This window comes from Oryctolagus cuniculus, chromosome 4 (assembly GCF_964237555.1).
Source record: "Oryctolagus cuniculus chromosome 4, mOryCun1.1, whole genome shotgun sequence".
NCBI classification, from domain to species: domain Eukaryota; kingdom Metazoa; phylum Chordata; class Mammalia; order Lagomorpha; family Leporidae; genus Oryctolagus; species Oryctolagus cuniculus.
The window spans coordinates 13,179,532-13,197,360 of NC_091435.1; positions in this window are offsets into that span (position 1 = coordinate 13,179,532).

The window sequence follows — 17,829 nt, forward strand, 5'->3', positions numbered from 1 at the left end:
ATTTTAAAAAATTGAAAACCATGCATAGTGTTTCTGTAATACACACTTTCCATGAACTTTTTTTTTAAAAAAAAGATTTATTTATTTATGTGAAAGGCAAAGTTAGAGAGAGGCAGAGGCAGGGAGAGAGAGAGAGGTCTTCCATCTGCTGGTTCACTCCTCAAATGGCCACAACAGCCGGAGCTGCGCCAATCAGAAGCCAGGAGCCAAGAGTTTCTTCTGGATCTCCCACATGGGTGCAGGGATCCAAACACTTGAACCATCCTTTACTGGTTTCCTAGGCCATAGCAAAGAGCTGGATTGGAAGTGGAGCAGCTGGGACTTGAACCGGCACCCATATAGGATGCCGGCCCTGCAGGCGGAGGCTTTACCCACTATGCCACAGCGCCAGCCCCTCCATGAACATTTTAGACCCCTATATGCAATCTGCAAAGACTTATGGCTTCATTTCTCTTTGGTTTACTTTTAAAACTTTTGTTTCATTTTTTAAAAAGAACTTCTATCTGCTGATTCACTTCCCAAGTGTCCACAACTGCCAGGACGTGGCCAGGCCAGAGCCGGGAGCCCAGAATGCCACCAGCTCTGCCTTGGGAGTGGCAGGGACTGAGCACTTGGGCCATCATTTGGGCCATCCCAGGATGCATTAGTAGGAAGCTGGATCAGAAGCAGAGAAGCTGGAACTCAAACCAGCTTAACCCACTCCACCACGACATCTGCCCCCTGACTCTATTTGTCCTTTAACTCTGTCAGTTTTGCTTCACATTTTCAAGGCTCTGCATTTAGATCCGTATATATTCATGATATAGTCATGATTCTCATGCTTTCTGGACATAGTGGCTTTTAAAAAATTATTATTTCCAAGTGTTCTCTTTGTTTCCAGTAATATTTCTTGCCTCAGAGTCTGTTTTAGCTGATACCCATGCCAGCTCTCTTACGATTACTGTTGTCATAGTCTACAAGTACCTTTTTCCATCATTTTACTTTCAGGCTACTTGTGTCATTGAATGTTAAGATGTGCCTCTTACAGACTGCCTGGAGCTGGATTGTGCCATTCTTATCTAATCTGAATCCCTTTTTAAAATTAGAATGTTTAGACTTTGTGATACGCTCCTGAAGCTCATGGGTCGCCAGGGAGTCACGGACAAGAAGCTGCAGAGGCTATGGCTGAGTCACCCTGTGATGCCAACCCTCTCCAGGGCCTGCTGCGGGCTGTGGCCCAGATGAGGGAGCTGGTAACCGAACCCTGCAGCCAGCTGGTGCAGCGGGAGGCAGAGGACAATGGCACACCCTGGACAGTGCAACCAGGATGACGAAGAAGATGAAAATAACATAGATAGGAAACCTCGTTCAGGTGGATCAACTGCAAAATGACCCAAGCCATCGCATTTTGAAATTTTAGGAACTGCTGCTCTGTCCTCATTATGCTCCACATTGAAAGAAGATTTGCTTGGGAAAGCATTTCTTTTGTTTCCCAGGTCACTTTTGCTAAGGAGAAAACTGTTTCCACTGAAGAATGATAAAATGAGTGTTTAGAGGTGAAGTCCAGGGGCTGGGGCTAGTCAACCAGTGGATGGAAGGTCTCCCTGTCTCTCCCTCTCTTTCTCTGACTCTGCATTTCAAATAAATATTAAAAAAAAAAAAAGACATCCAGAGATGGCACCACTCCATGAACATGGAACGCTATTCTGATGTTTTTTGCATCTTAAGAGCGCCAGATGGCACGCGTCTCTGTGCTGTGATATGCCGTATATGCAAGTACATATAAGGCCTTAAACAATCTGTCAGTGGTAACCTGGGTATTTCCCCTCTTTCTCTAGCCATGCTTTGTTTTTACCTAAAAAGAGATTATCAAATCTTTTAAAAATATATATTCCCAAAATTAAAAAAAAGAATGTTTGGATTATTTGCAGTTAATATAGTTAATACTACATTTCTATTTATACTTACCATTTTGCTAAATTTTTCTGTATGTCTCCTGTCTTTATCTATGTTCTTTTTACCCATTTTTTGTGCTAAGTAAATATTTTTAACATACTATTTTAATTCCTCAGTTTTTACTACTTTTTTTCAGAAAAAGATTTATTATTTGAAAGGCAGAGTTACACAGAGATCTTCCATCTGCTGGTAGGCAGAGAGGAGGATGACCCACTGCATAACAGCCTCTTCTCGGCAAATAGTCGGCAGCACCTAAGCCAGTCTGGAAAGAATTCGCTCAGTCTCTTAGGAAATACACTACTGCAGTCCCAAGAGCAGTGCCCCCGACCCCATCAGCCTCCCACTAAGCCCCGCCCCTTAAAGGTCGCCTCAGCTGTCAGAACCGGGACAATGGGGACCAAGCTTGCAACACTTGCAAGGGGCAAACCACATCCAAGCCACAGCAAGAGCCTCTTACATCACCCCCCACATATTGACCATCTCCAGTGCCTTTCGGTTCTTCCTGACATCGGAATTACTATTTGATGTCATAAGGGATGTGAGGACAAGACCGAGTGCCGCTGTGCGTGGGCACCACCGCTAGGCCAACCCCAGCAGCTCAGCTTCTCGCACCGCGGGCTGTCCTGCCGCAGCAGCGCTTCCACACCCGCAGGCTGCAGGAAGCAGGGGAAACCCCGAGGAAGGACTCCTCGGCCTCCGCTGCTCCTCCCCAGAATTCGGCAGGTTCAAGCTGCCGTGCATCTCAGACTGTCTCGTGCCTTTGGTTGATTCCAAAGCACGGAACAGATCGCTCTCACCCACTTTGTCCGGCTTTGCAGTCACTTTCTCGGGGAGAGGACTCACTGGCCTTTTTCCTGGGCTGCCCCCAAAGCCTGCTTGCACCCTAGGTGCTTCTGACGTGGCAGATCTGGGGGGCAGCTGGATGAGAGGCTGCAGGGAGTTCCCGGGGAATGCCAGCACCGCTGGTCCAGAACCGCCTGTCAGAAACCATTGCTTCATAGAACTCAGCTTCTTTTAGGTATTGAAGCAAACCGGTCAGACAGGGATTCACTGTGAGGACATGTAAAACTTTATCTTAATAAATTATCTAATAGGGAAGTTCAGAGATTTCTTTATGGGAGATTTTTTTTTTTTTTAATTTTGTTTAGTTTGAGAAGGAAGGGAGAGAGAGAGAAAGAGAGAGAGAGACAGGGAGAGATCTCCCATCTGCTGGTTCATTCTCCAAATAACTGCAATGGGACAGCTGAAGCCAGGAACTCCATCCAAGTTTCCCACATAGGTAGTAGGGACCCAATCACTTGAACCATCACCTGCCACCTGTCAGAGTCTGCGTTAAAAGGAAGCTGTAGGGGTCAGCGTTGTGGCATAGTGGGTAAAGCTGGTGCCTGCAATCCCAGCCTCCCATGTGGGCACCAGTTCATGTCCCCACTGTTCCACTTCCAATCCAGCTCCCTGCTAATGCACCTGGTTAAGCAGCCAAAGATGGTCCAAGTGCTTGGGCCCCTGCACCCACGTGGGAAGCCAGTAGGGCTCCTGGCTCCTGGCTCCGGCCTGGCCCAGCCCCTGCCATTGTGGCCATTTGGGGAGGGAACCAGCAGATGGAAGATCTATCTCTGTCTCAGTCTCCTCACTCTGTAGCTCTGACTTTCAAATGAATAAATAGATCTTTTAAAGAAGAAAGAAAGAGGGAGGGAGGGAGGAAGGAAGGGAGGAGCCTAATATTGTAAATGTTAGGTTCAAGCAAGTCCTTTCCAGGGAGACTGTGTTCAGCCCCAGGCTGAGGGTCCTTAATGCAGGTGACCCAAAACCACACAGGTGGGCGAATTTATCTCTGTCCACAGTGTCAGCCTAACTGACACAACAAACAACAACCGGAGGAGAGACACAGACTCTCCAAGGAACTCTCGTATTCACTTGGGAGTAGCAGAGCATTGCAGTGGGAATGCGTGCGCAGCAGTGAGCCGCGGGCACAATCAGCGGCTGGGCGCAGGGAAGTTGTTGAAGGCAAAAAGGAGGAAGTGGTTGCATCAGGAGCTGTGTAGCAATAATCTCTGGCCACAGTGATTGAGAGCCAGGTGACGCGCGTCTCAGGTTGGCTCGGCGACCTTGCAGAAAGTGCTTTTTGCCCGCTGCTCTGGTGACCTCTACACGAGGTCGTGGCTCCGGCTGCGTCTTGTGTGAGTGTTGCTGTGTGCGTGGGAACCCTCCCAGAACCTTGATTCGTCTATTTTGGATGAGGTTGACCCAGGCAACTCCAGTGTGATTCTGACAGCTTCCATATTCCTTTCGCAAGAGGGAGTCTCAGTCACACCAATGTCTCGCAGTGGTCCCGTCACAAATGCTGGAATCTTGGCCGGGGCCGTGGCTCTCTTACTGGAATCCTCCAAGCTCTGCCGCTCTCCTCCAGAACCACCACCCTCAGGTTGCGGGGATGCCAGTCCATCCAGCAGGTGATTGCTGGGTCTCCGCCCCTTCCCATTGTCCTGCTCTGGGATGGGCACGGGCGTGTGTTGACGGAGGGCAGGCAGCAGCGAGAAGTGGCACCCGCTTATCCATGCTGTGTCATCAGTGTCCTTATTGGTTTCTGCTGCGGAGACCGGGTCCGGTCTGGTTCTGGACGGTGACATCTGCAGTGAGACTCATCCCTTCCACTGCCCTCTGTGTCTGACCATCTGCCAGTTGCTTCTTCTGAGTCCCCACCTTTCCCTGCCCCACCCGGCAACCTGGAGCCCACAGGCGCTAGGCACATGACAGTTAGGGCTCCTGGGACTTCCCTATCCCGACACCTCCCTCTGCATGCAACTGCTCAGCCCCCAGCCGCCGTATCAAAATGTCTCCACCTGGGCAGCTCCAGGCTCTGCCCCTCCTCCACCCACTAGTGCTCCTGAGGTCCTAGAACATTCCATTGCTATCAGTGTGTTTCTAACTCACACCTTTGGAACTCCAGACTGGGGAAGGGAGGCTGCGTGTGGCCCAAGCAGCATGCTAGCTCTGCAGCTCTCTCCTTCTCCTCTCTGTCCACCGGGGACGATCTCACACCTCAGCTACATCGAAAGACACAGAGGGCTGGGAGCGCCCAGTGACTCAGCCCGTGCCCTGAGTTTCTGACTCAGCAGATCTGGGGTTTGTGACTTTCAAACAAGTCCCTAGCAGACGCTGGCACTTTGTTCAGCCTCCTCCCTGATTCGTGCTAGTCCTGATTTATAAACTTGATCATCTTTTTGTGAGACTTGATGCTTTGTTTGTGCAGGGTACTAAAAGCACTGAGAAAATCTTCTTTCAACACAAAGGTTTCTTTTTTTTTAAAGATTTATTTATTTATGTGGAAGTCAGAGTTATACACAGAGAGAAGGAGAGAGGTCTTCCATCCGATGGTTCACTCCCCAAATGGCTGCAGCGGCCGGAGTTGCACTGATCCGAAGCCAGGAGCCAGCAGCCTCTTCCCAGTCTCCCACACTGGTGCAGGGGCCCAAGGACTTGGGCCATCCTCTATGTTTTCCCAGACTGTAGCAGAAGCCTGGATCAGAAGTGGAGCAGCCTGGATGCGAACCATCACCCATATGGGATGCCAGCATTGCAGGCAGCGGCTTTACCCGCTATGCCACAGCGCCGGCCCCAACACAAAGGTTTCAAAACCATTGTCTTCTAAGGAAGGGTGACTAATTTATGGCCTAGACTGGGACACTTTTGAGGGAAAGATGCCACTAATAATACTGCAAGGCCACAAGTGTGAGGGGCAGGCATTTGGCAGAGACATTAAGACACTGCATGGGAGCCAGGCACTGTGGCTTAGTGGGTTGAGCCCCCACCTGCAGGGCTGGCATCCCTTATGGGCACCGGTTCAATTTCCAGCTACTTCTAATCTATCTCCCTGCTAATGGTCTGGGAAAGCAATGGAGGATGGCCCAAATCTTTGGGCCGCTGCACCCATGTGGGAGACCCTGCTTTAGCCTGGCCCAGCACTGGCCATTTGTGGCCATTTGGAGAGTAAACCAGTGGTTGGAAGATCTCCCCCCGCCCCCCCCATAACTCAGCCTTTCAAATAAATTAAAAAAAAAAAAAGATACTACTTAGGATGCCCACATCCCATTCTGGAGAGCCTGGTTTGAGTTCAGCTCTGCTTCTGATCCAACTTCCAGCTAATGAGTACCCTAGGAAGCCACAGAAGGTGGTTCCAGTACTTGGATCCCTGCCACCAACATGAAGTCCTAGACTGAGTTCCTAGTTCCTGGCTTTTGCCTGGCCCAACTCTCAATATTGTAAGCATCTGGGGAGTGAACCAGCTGATGAAAGACCTCTGCCTTTCAAATAAAATGAATGAATGAATGAATGAATGAATAAATATTAAAAAACAGAAGACCATAAGTATGGATGAGATTATCTCAGGCAAACCAGGATATCTGATGGTCCCATGCTAAGGCCTCAAGAAAATCATCTTTGAAACTCAAAGCAGTTACTGATTTAAGATGACCAGCCTTGCCTGGCCTTGGACAAGACCCGTAGCTGAAACTTATGGTGTGCCAGGAAATTGAGTTAAGAGGGAAAAAAACTACAGCAGCTTAATATTTTCAAAATACCATCCCTCGGGGCCAGTGCTGTGGTATAGCAGGTAAAGCCACCGCCTGTAGCGCTGGCATCCCATGTGGGCACCAATGTGAGTCCCAACTGCTCCTCTTCTGATCCAGCTCTCTGCTGTGGCCTGGGAAAGCAGCAGAAGATGGCCCAGGTCCTTGGGCCCCTCACCCATGTGGGAGACCCAGAGGAAGTTTCTGGCTCCTGGCTTCGGATCGGCCCAGCTCTGGCTGTTGCAGTTATTTGGGGGAGTGAACCAGTAGATGGAAGACCCCCCCTCTCTGTCTGCCTCTGCTTCTCTGTAACTCTGTCTTTCAAATAAATAAATAAATATTTTAAAAAAATCATCCCTCTCATGTCTGCATGTACCTCAAAAAAAAAAAAAAAAACCCATGGAAAATGAAATTAAAGGATATTTATTTCAATAACAAAAATTTTGAAATCAATGCATAGTTTCTTTTCTCACATGCATTTTAATTAACTTTTTGAAGGTGGCTCTATGCATAGATTCCAATTTTTTTTACCCAAATCTGTCTTTTAATTCCATTCTCTGCACATTTTCTGAAGGACCCCTATGTATTTGGAACGATCCACCTTTAACCCCAGAGACACTGAGCAGCTGAAAACCCTTAAAGCAGTTTGCCTTTTGCTCCGGGCACCAGCCCCTACCAGCTCGCTCACCACTCCCAGATGTCCTTAGTTATTCCTGGGCACACTCAAAGTGACAGCTCACGTGTGCCCACAGACCACAGTGCCAGCTGCAGCCACAGGTGGCGTCCGTCTTGTTCTTCCTCTTCTGCTCTGGCTTCTTGTTCCCACCCGTCATTCACAGGGCCAGGTGGGGAAGTTTCACCACGACTGCTGTCCATCATAAGGACACCCAGTCCCACCCGAGGGTGCTGTCTGCAGGTACTCCCTGGTTCTCACAGCTGGGGTCTCTGCCAGGCAAGGGGGAAGGCCTCCCCCCAGCCCCTGCCACACTGGCTGAGGCATTTTGAGATGGGATTTCCTCACTTGCTTCTTAAAGCAGCTTAACTGGTACGCAACGTAAGGGGGCCACGCCATCCTGTCTCTGTTCCTGGATACGTTGCCTAGATACACTGAAGAAGAAACCCCGAAAACGTTCAGGGCAGTAGATGAAGATACCCACGGCAAGGTCAGGGCAGTGCCGGCAGCAGGACACCTTCTGGTGCCAATGCTGTGTGTACTGGAATAAGAAACTACTGGTTTGGACCCAGGTCACTGTCCTTGCTTTCCCAGAGAGGTCAGGTGTCTCACACGGCACTGGTAACGGCACCTGCGGCTCTCACCGCCATATGCTCTCCTTTCTGCTCCCAGCTCCCCATTCATGCACAAGACTTTCCCTTGGCCCACTGCTATGTCATTGTGAACACACGAACACCTGCTCTCAGGTCAGGCAGGTATCATTGTTCCCATTTCTAAACAGATTTTTAATTATAGACTCAGGCAGGTGATCACCACCTGGAAATGGCAAAACCCATCCTTGAACTCAGGTCTTCTGAATTTAAGACCAACACTGTTTCAACCATACCAGGGAATTGTGGAGTCTAAAATGACGCCTAGGAGCTGGCATTGTGGCATAGCAGGTGAGGTTGCTGCCTGCAGCAATGTCAGCATCCCATATGGGTGTCAGTTTGTGTCCCAGCTGCTCCACTTTTGGTTCAGTTCCCTCCTGGTGGCCTGGGAAAGGCAGCAGAGGATGGCCTGGGTGCTTGGTCCCCTGCCAACATGTGGGAGACCTGAGGAAGCTCCTGGCTCCTTGCTTCAGCTTGGTTCCATCCTGGGGTGTAGACCAGGGGATGGAAGACCTCTCTCTGTCTCTCCTTCTCTCTCTGTGGCTCTGACTTTCAAATAAATAAATACATCTTTTTTCTCTTTTTTTATTTATTTATTTATTTATTTATTTATTTATTTTTGACAGGCAGAGTGGACAGTGAGAGAGAGAGACAGAGAGAAAGGTCTTCCTTTGCCGTTGGTTCACCCTCCAATGGCCGCCGCGGCCAGCGAGCTGCGGCCGGCGCACCGCGCTGATCCGATGGCAGGAGCCAGGAACCAGGTGCTTCTCCTGGTCTCCCATGGGGTGCAGGGCCCAAGCACCTGGGCCATCCTCCACTGCACTCCCTGGCCACAGCAGAGAGCTGGCCTGGAAGAGGGGCAACCGGGACAGAATCCGGCGCCCCGACCGGGACTAGAACCGGGTGTGCCGGCGCCGCTAGGCGGAGGATTAGCCTAGTGAGCCGCGGCGCCGGCCCAATAAATACATCTTTAAAAAAAATAAATAAAAATAAAGTGATATCTAATCTGTTCTTACTTGATTGTTCTAATTATGCATATTAAATATGAGTAAAGTAAATCCATATCCTAGCACACTCCATGTCTTGCTTCACACTGAGTGCCAGGGTGTTAGGTTTTTAGGGTTCAAAGGAGAGGAGGTGGCTAGTTAAAGTGAGAAGACTGTATTTTAGGGAGAACAGAATGGGGGAGCAAGGTAAGACGGAGTGGGGTCGAGCCTGCCCGGATAGAGGACAGGGGTTTGAAGCCAGGCTTTATTCTGTTGGAGCAGCAGGCAGAGTCCCTTTTTAAACTCCTTGTTGGGGGAGGTGCAGAGCGCCACACGGGCCCTGATAAGGGCAGAAGGGCTCTTACCGTGCATTGTCTTAGCACTTTGGAACGTCCCAGGTGCGGGGGATTTCTGGAGCAATCAACATTCTACTATCAGCCTTTAGACTTGTCACCTGTGCCCGGTTCCATCAGGCCTGGGGGTTGAGGCTCAGTGCTCTCACACCAGGTCTCTAAGGCATATTTGGTTTTCTTGTTTTTACAAGAATCACATTTTCTCCCTGTGCCACTTGAGGGACTCTTCCCCCTTCTGATGTCCTTACAACGTGTATTTTGAGTTAACTTTCCAGCCCATTGATCAAGTGCTGTTTTTATTACTCTTGGCAATGAACCAGTATTGAAATCTATAGTGATCCTGTGACACCTGCACTAACTTTCCCTAGAATGGAATGCTGTGTTTATCTTCCTGTGAAGCTCTTTATTTGCATGGGAATAAAAACTGAATCAATTTGAAGTGAGAAATCCAATCCATTTTTACAAAAGCAGACAAGTCTAACCAGTTCAACAGGGCTCAAATGTGGTTCTTTCACAGTGGAATATCCTGTTTTGTTTTGTTTTGTTTTAAGATTTATTTATTTGAAAAGCAGAGTTACACGGAGGCGCGGGGTGGGGGTGGGGGCGGTGGCTTCCATCTGCTGGTTTACTCTCCAGATGGCCGCAATGGCCTGCAGAGCTGGGCCGATCCAAAGCCAGGAAACTGGAGCTTCTTCTGGGTCTCCCATATGAGTGCAGGGACCCAAGCACTTGGGCATCCTCCGCTGCTTTCCCCTGCACATTAGCAGGGAGCTGGATTGGAAGGAGAGCAGCCAGGATGCCGGCACAGCAGGCGGTGGCTTTACCTGCTATGCCACAGCACCAGCTGCCCTGATTGCTTTTAAAATGAGAAATGTTGTCAATAAGCAGGCTTTTTCAAAGAGAAAATCATATTTCAAATGTGTCTGAGGCCTGACTATGACAAAGTGTGTTTGAGGTGAAAGATGATTTACCCTCCAATGCATTATTATTTATGAACATTTTACAGTTAAAGAGAACAGCCTCACCACCTGGTAGATCTGGGGCCCAGTGTCGACTGTTTACTCTCTGATGTTCTGCGGTCTCAGTTTCCTCCCCTGCAAGGTTAAGCGTTAGCTAGATGTACAGGTTTCCTACTGCTGCAAAACAAGTTATAACAAACTTGGCAGATTTCTTCCCTCATGTTTCTGGAGGTCAGAAGTCGGATGGGGGTCTCGCTGGGCTAAAATCAAGGTGTCAGCAGCCCTGTGCTCTTCTCTGGGGTCCCTTGGAAAACTCACTTCCTTGCTTCTCCAGTACCTACCTGTGGTCTGCTTTCCCTTCCTCCACCTTCAGAGCCGAAGCAGGAACCACCGAGTCCTGCTCACGCTGCGTTGGATGCGGGCTCTCTTCTGACTCCTCCTCTCACTTTCAAGGACCCTTGTTATGGTGCTGGGCCCACGCAGATACCCTAAGATCAATTCTTTATTTTTAAGGTCAGCTGACCAGCAACCTAAATTCTACCTGCAACTTTAATTCCCCTTTGTCATGTAACCTAATGTATTCACAGGTTCTGGGAATTAAGGGTGTGGACAGCTTTTGCAACCATTATTCTGCCTACTATGTCAGATAATCTCTAAGATCTTTTCAATTAAACATTTTATGGAAAAGAACTAATAAAATTGTCTTCTTTTAGCTTGGCTTTCGAGAGCAATGAATAAAACCCAAACTGCTGTACCTATGGAAGGCAATGGGATATTTTATTTGCTTAAATTTTATTTTGTTTTTGAGAAAGGAACTATGTTCATACAGTTCAAAATCAAAACATTGTTAAAAAATAGAGTGGGAATGGGTATTTGGCTCAATGATTTAGTTGCCGCTTCTGAACCCGTATCTCGTATTGAAGTACCTTGTTTAAGTCCCAACTCTGCCTTGCAAGTAAATGAAAGTTTTAAAAATTTAAACATTTTGGCCGGCGCCGCGGCTCACTAGGCTAATCCTCCGCCTTGCAGCGCTGGCACACGGGGTTCTAGTCCCGGTCGGGGCGCTGGATTCTGTCCCGGTTGCCCCTCTTCCAGGCCAGCTCTCTGCTGTGGCCAGGGAGTGCAGTGGAGGATGGCCCAAGTGCTTGGGCCCTGCACCCCATGGGAGACCAGGAGAAGCACCTGGCTCCTGCCATTGGATCAGTTTGGTGTGCCGGTCGCGGCGGCCATTGGAGAGTGAACAGCGGCAAAGGAAGACCTTTCTCTCTGTCTCTCTCTCTCACTGTCCACTCTGCCTGTCAAAATAAATAAATAAATAAAATTTAAACATTTTTAGAAATAATACAATAAATGCTCATATTTCATCTCTAGTATATTACCATTTACAAAACAGATTCATTGATTTACTTGAATGGCAGAGTTATATAGAGAGAGGGAGAGACAATTACCAAGAAAGAACTTCCATCCACTGGTTCACTCCCCAAATGGGTCTCCCGTGTGAGTAGCAAGGGCCAAAAAAATTGGGTCAACAATCATTGCTTTCCCATGCACATTCGCAGGGAGCTGGATCAGAAGCTGAGTATTGGAATAACCAGAGTAATCCCAGGGGACTCAAACCTGTGTCCAGATGGCTTAACCCGCTGTACCCGACGCCATTGCCGTTTTTTTAAAAAAAGATTTATTGATTTATTTGAAAGTCAGGGTTACAAAGAGAGAGGAGAGGCAGAGAGAGAGAGAGAGAGAGAGAGAAGTCTTCTTGGTGCAGAGGCCTGAGGTAGCACATGACAAGGACGAGCAGGAATCTATGTCTCTCCTTATGAAGCCAATGTGATTTAATCATGGGCCCAACCCAGCAACTTTATCCAATCCAATCACTTCCCAAAGGCCTCATTTCTATTTTTTTTAAAAAATCATTATTATTTGAGAGACAGAGAGACAGAGAGAGAGAATCTTCTATCTGCTGGTTAATTCCCCAAATATCTGCAACAGCTAGGGCTGAGCCAGGCCAAAGCTAGAAGTCAGGAATTCCATTCCGGTCTCGTAGTGTTAAGGCAGCTGGGTAGATATGAGCCTGTGTGTGTAAGAGGGGATGAAGAAAATGGGAAGAAAAAGTGAGGTGCAATAGAATGAGGAAACAAGTCTTGAAAGCAGGACCTCGCCTCTGGTCTGTCCGCCTTCATCCCAGGTGTTCTTTATCAAAAGGAATTCACTGAATTGAGGGAGTAAGACAGCTGGTCCCACAAGATCATAATCATTGGACTGAAGGAGTCACTTTCTTCAACAGATAAGAACTTCGGTGGCCAACATTGTCTGGAGGAGTTTGTTTAGGGGAGTGCCACATCTAAACATCCCCACCCACACTTTTCCATGGGGAGCAACCGAGACTAGACTAAATTACTGGAACTGCTAGGACAATTCTATGCATCTGATGGCGCTGAGAGAGAATAAGCAACTTCCACACAGCTGCCTCACCAATTGGACTAATAAGCTGCAGGAGCTGATCCTGCTCCTGATTGGAGGAGAGCAGCGTGCTCGGTGTGTGGGCAGCAGAGCACGGATTGGTAGAAGAGGACTATAAAGGAGGAGAGAGACAACATGCACCAGGAACATCTGAGCAAGCCCTGAGCAACCCCTGAGAGAGCCGGCCGGTGGGGGTGCCACTCCTCCACGGAGGCCGGGGGGACGGCAGCAAATCTGGGAAGGGCCTGGGAAAGAGAACAGCACAGGGTCCAGTGTTGTTCCTCCGCGAGTGGGGGAGAGACACTTTTCCAGAAGAGGGGAGAAGAGACAGAGGACCCAGACTCATGTCCATAACAACCCCAGTCTGCACGCACACTGGGCTCTCAGTCCTTTATACCCACCGGATCTATCAGCTGTAGGAGTTTCTAGCGCTTCACTTTTTTTTTTTTTTCCAATAAAATTTTTGCTAATTGCCTTCTTGTGTGCTCATTCATTGGCCACATAGTTTGTCTTCGATAGAATAAGTTCCTGGGGTTTGAATCAGCGGTAACAGTAGGGACCCATCCATGTCAGCCATCATCTACTGCTTCCCATGTTCTTCAATGAGCATCTTTTTCTTTTTTTTTTAAAGATTTTATTTATTTGAGAGGCAGAGTTACAGACAGAGAGAGCTCTTCTGTCCACTGGTTCACTCCCCATATGGCTGAAACAACTAGAGCTGGGCTAATCCAAAGCCAGGAGCCAGGAACGTCTTCCGGGTCTCCCACATGGGTGCAGGGCCCCAAGCACTTGGGCCATCTTTCATTGTATTCCCAGGCCATCAGTAGGGAGCCAGGTTGGAAGTGGAGCAGCTGGGACTCAAACCGCACCCATATGGGATTTCAGTGCCACAGGCAGAGGCTTAGCCCACTGTGCCACAGCACCAGCCCCTCAATGGGCATCTTAACATCTGACCAAACACCTACCCCAGACTCCAGTTCTAAACACTATAATTGGATTGATTTTCTGCCTCTTAGTACCATTAACATAAGACTTCAGAGACCAAGCTTTCAACACGTAGGCCAAACTAACATCCAAACTAGAGTGTCTACCAATATGAGGGATGAAAAAAAACCTCATTTTTAATTTCCATTTCTTCACTCTTCATGCAAATAGGCACATTTTGATGTATTTCTTGATTCTGTGTTAGTTTTTAAGTTGTCATTTGGTTCCTCTTCCCTGTCGGGCTGCCAGTCTGCTTTTCCTGCCTTTTAGATGCCTTACATGCATATTTCTTAGCTCACGATCTTTGCTTATGTTCTCGCTTCAAATGGAACTTGATCTTTCATGTGAAACTGAAGCAACAGATTATGTGAAATTATATATCAGCAATGAAGGGGTATTATCTTTGCAATGTTGAAATTCTATGAAGCAGCCTTTGTGTGTGTGTGGGAAGTACTGAATAAGATTATGATATGCCCAATGGGTGCAGTTTGTGGGTGTACACACACACACATACACACACGGCTGTGACGAGTGCACAGGTTGCACGAGAATAAGTGAGTGTGAAAGCATGTCAATGAGTGGGACTTTATAGGAATCTGGCCAGGTAAAAACCCCTCCCTCTGTTAAAAGAGAAGCCTTCCGTTAACAAACTGGCGGTACGTACTTAACAGACCTCTGCCCACTCTGACTCTTCTAAATACAGACTCACTTTTAACCTGGAACGAGTCCCCCTCCTGCGGCCGTAGAGGAGAATGGGGTGGGGTGGGGTGGACCTGTGCATGCCCTCAGAGTGGGTGTGTCTTTAAAGAGTGTGGATGGCTTGAGGGGCAATGAGTTCTCACCCACCCACCCCCCACCTCAAGGCCCCTAGGGTGCAGGTGCTGTCTGCCAGGAAGAAAGACCGGATACCAGGGCACGGGCTGCAGGCATCCAGGAAGTGGCCAGTGGAGGGCAGAGGCATTGTGGGATGGTGGAGGGCTCCCACCCTTCACTTTTGCTCTCTGTTCACCTTAATTTTCTCCCTGAACTAGGACAAAGGGACTATACGCTCCTTTTGTAAAGTTTTAGAAGCGAATTACAGGGGCTGGTGCACCAGGTTAAGCATCTGCCTGTGACACCGCATCCCGTAGGAGTGCTGGTTCAAATCCTGGCTGCTCCTCCTCTGATCCAGCTTGCCTGGGAAAGCAGTAGATGGCCCACATGCTGGGGCCTCTGCCACCCACGTGGGAGATCTGGATAGAGTTTCTGGCTTCTGGCTAGGACCTGGTCTAGCCCCAACTATCAAGACCATTCAGGAGGCCGGCGCCGCGGCTCACTAGGCTAATCCTCCGCCTAGCGGCGCCGGCACACCGGGTTCTAGTCCCGGTCGGGGCGCCGGATTCTGTCCCGGTTGCCCCTCTTCCAGGCCAGCCCTCTGCTGTGGCCAGGGAGTGCAGTGGAGGATGGCCCAGGTGCTTGGGCCCTGCACCCCATGGGAGACCAGGAAAAGCACCTGGCTCCTGGCTCCTGCCATCGGATCAGCGCGGTGCGCCGGCCATTGGAGGGTGAACGAACGGCAAAGGAAGACCTTTCTCTCTGTCTCTCTCTCTCACTGTCCACTCTGCCTGTCAAAAAAAATAAATAAATAAAAAAAAATTAAAAAAAAAAAAAGACCATTCAGGGAGCGAACCAATGGAAGATCGCTCCCTGTCTCTGTCTCTCCCTGTCATTCTGGTTTTCAAATAAATAAAATGAATCTTTTTTTAAAAGTATATGGACATTCAGCTCGTTTAAGTGCTGTTTGGGCCCTTCATTTAGGAGAGAAAAGGCTCAGAGCTGTCAAATCAACTCTTCTCACACATCCATGTGAGCACCTGGAGACTTTGTGAATAGCACAGGCTCCCATACAGGGGTTCACGACTCGGGCATGCCTGGGATTCCACATTTCCAACAAGCTCTGTGGACTGCCCCATTGTGAGTAGCAAGGGTTAGTGGCCTGCCTGAGGCTGCCCAGCCGGGACCAGAACTCTGACTTGCCACCTCCCACTAGGTGGACTTGCTCTTGCCTTTTTCTTTCAGCTGATGTTGGCCACTGGTGGCAGATCAGAGCCCCGCGGAGGGGGCACTCCGCCCGCGTTGCCTGTGACCGCCTGTGTTGCTGGCTAAGTTCGATGCTGATGTGGAAAATGGTTTATTTCAAAACCACAGCAGATGATTCTGTTGAATCTCAGCCTTCAGTAGAGCCATGCTCCCCCCCCCCCCAGCACTTATGCAACCTGTTGTGTAACAGCTGCATGAGATGATGGCGTTGTTCCTCTGCAAGGAATTTGCTAGAAAGGAGCCCTCCAGATAGGAAAGGCATTCTTTCTTTCCTCTGAGAGCTGGGGCCGGAGGGAGCCCTGTTGATGCCACTGAGGGCCCTCGGAGGCCACCGTGGGTCTGCGATGTGCCGGGCACCATCCTTCAGGGTGCTCCGTGCCCCGCTCTACAGCAATGCTCTACCCACCTCATTGCGCCTCACCCTCACAACTGCCCTGGAGGGGAGGCCTCATCCACCCCTTACGCGGATGAGGAAACGGGGGCTCCAGCTCACTAAGTTTGCATACCTGGAACTCAGAGCTTTGTCCCTCGGATGCCAGAGTGATGTGGGCAAGGGTATATGAATCTCGCTCCCAGTTCTCGTCTTACACAAAGATAAGATTACTAAGTGCAGACACAGGAAACAAGCACAGAGTGAGGTAGGGGTGGTGCCTATAGACGTGAAGGCGCCTGGCGATTCTGACTTCCATGTGGAGCACAGAATCCGTGCTCCCATGGTGTCCTCCCTTGGATCCTGGAGGAAGCAGGTGCATTCCAGGAAAGCGGGCTCTGTGGTGGATGCGTAGGTTACACTGGGGTCTTGCAGAGACTTCAAGCTCACACAGACCTATCTAGCTGCCTGCCTATTCATATCACATCAAGAGTCCTTGCTGTGTGCTGACGGTTAGGGGCAAGGCTTGGAGGAAGGCCCGCCCTGGGAGCCTTCCAAGTGGTTCCAGTGCGGCTGCCTGAGGCCAGCGGCCCCTCAGGTGAGGTTGTCATTGTCTTTACTCTCCTGTGACTAAACTTCATTTTATCTTGAACACTCATTCCCAAGGTGGGGAAGCTACATCTCAGGCAGTTTGGTTAGTTTTGGTTAATTCCACATTTTCTGGGGGCAAGTCAGGGCCTCATTAACAAGTTCAAGATTTTGCTTTTATTATTCTTTTCTTTCCTCACAGAAGCTCTTTGTATAAATTAGCCTTTTATTTATATGAGAGGCAGACAGAATGATTTATTCCCCCTAAATGTCCATAACAGATAAGACTGGGCCAAGGCCAGAGCCAGGAGCCAGGAGCTCAATGCCGGTTTCCCAGGTGGGTGGCAGGGAGAGAACCGAGAACTACAACATCTCCAGCTGCGCATTGGCAGAGCACTGGAGTGCAAACTCAGAGCCAAGACTGGAGCCCAAAGCCTTGAATGTAGTATGTGGGTGTCTTAGCCTCAAGGCTTAAGGCCCACCCTACCCCAGAACCTCAACATTTCTGGCTCGTTCTCGTCCTTCAGTCTTTATTTAAAGATCGCCTTATTATTTTTTTTTAAGATTTATTTATTTATTTGAAAGGCAGATTTACAGAGAGGCAGAGGCAGAGAGAGAGAGAGAAAAGAGAGACAGAGAGAGAGAGAGATCTTCCATCCGCTGGTTCACTCCCCAGATGGCCGCAATGACTGGAGATGCGCCGATCCGAAGCCAGGAGCCAGGAGCTTCTTCTGGGTTTCCCAAATGGGTGCAGAGGCCCAAGGACTTGCGCCATCTTCCACTGCTTTCCCAGGCCATAGCAGAGAGCTGGATCAGAAGTGGAACAGCTGGGACTCGAACCAGTGCCCAAATGGGATGCCAGCACTGCAGGCGACAGCCTTACCTGCTATGCCACAGCACCAGCCCCTGTAGGGCCCCTTCTTTAAAAGACCACTCCTGACCAAACTAAAAACACCTGCTCAGTCACTGTGTAGCAAGCACTCTCTCACTCTGTAGGCAATGGCCACGTCTGATACTGGCTTCTTGGCCATTTTTGTCTTTTCTGTCTCCCCATCATCACTCTGACCAGGAACATACTTCTCTCGATTCCATTCTTATACATTAAATAACACCCATTGAGGCTCAAGTTCCCCAAATTTTGAGTTTGGGGTTTATTTTGCTTTTGTCCATAGAATCAGTAGGAAGAGCCAAGGAGAACAGAAGTCGTGGAAAGGATAGAGCATGCGC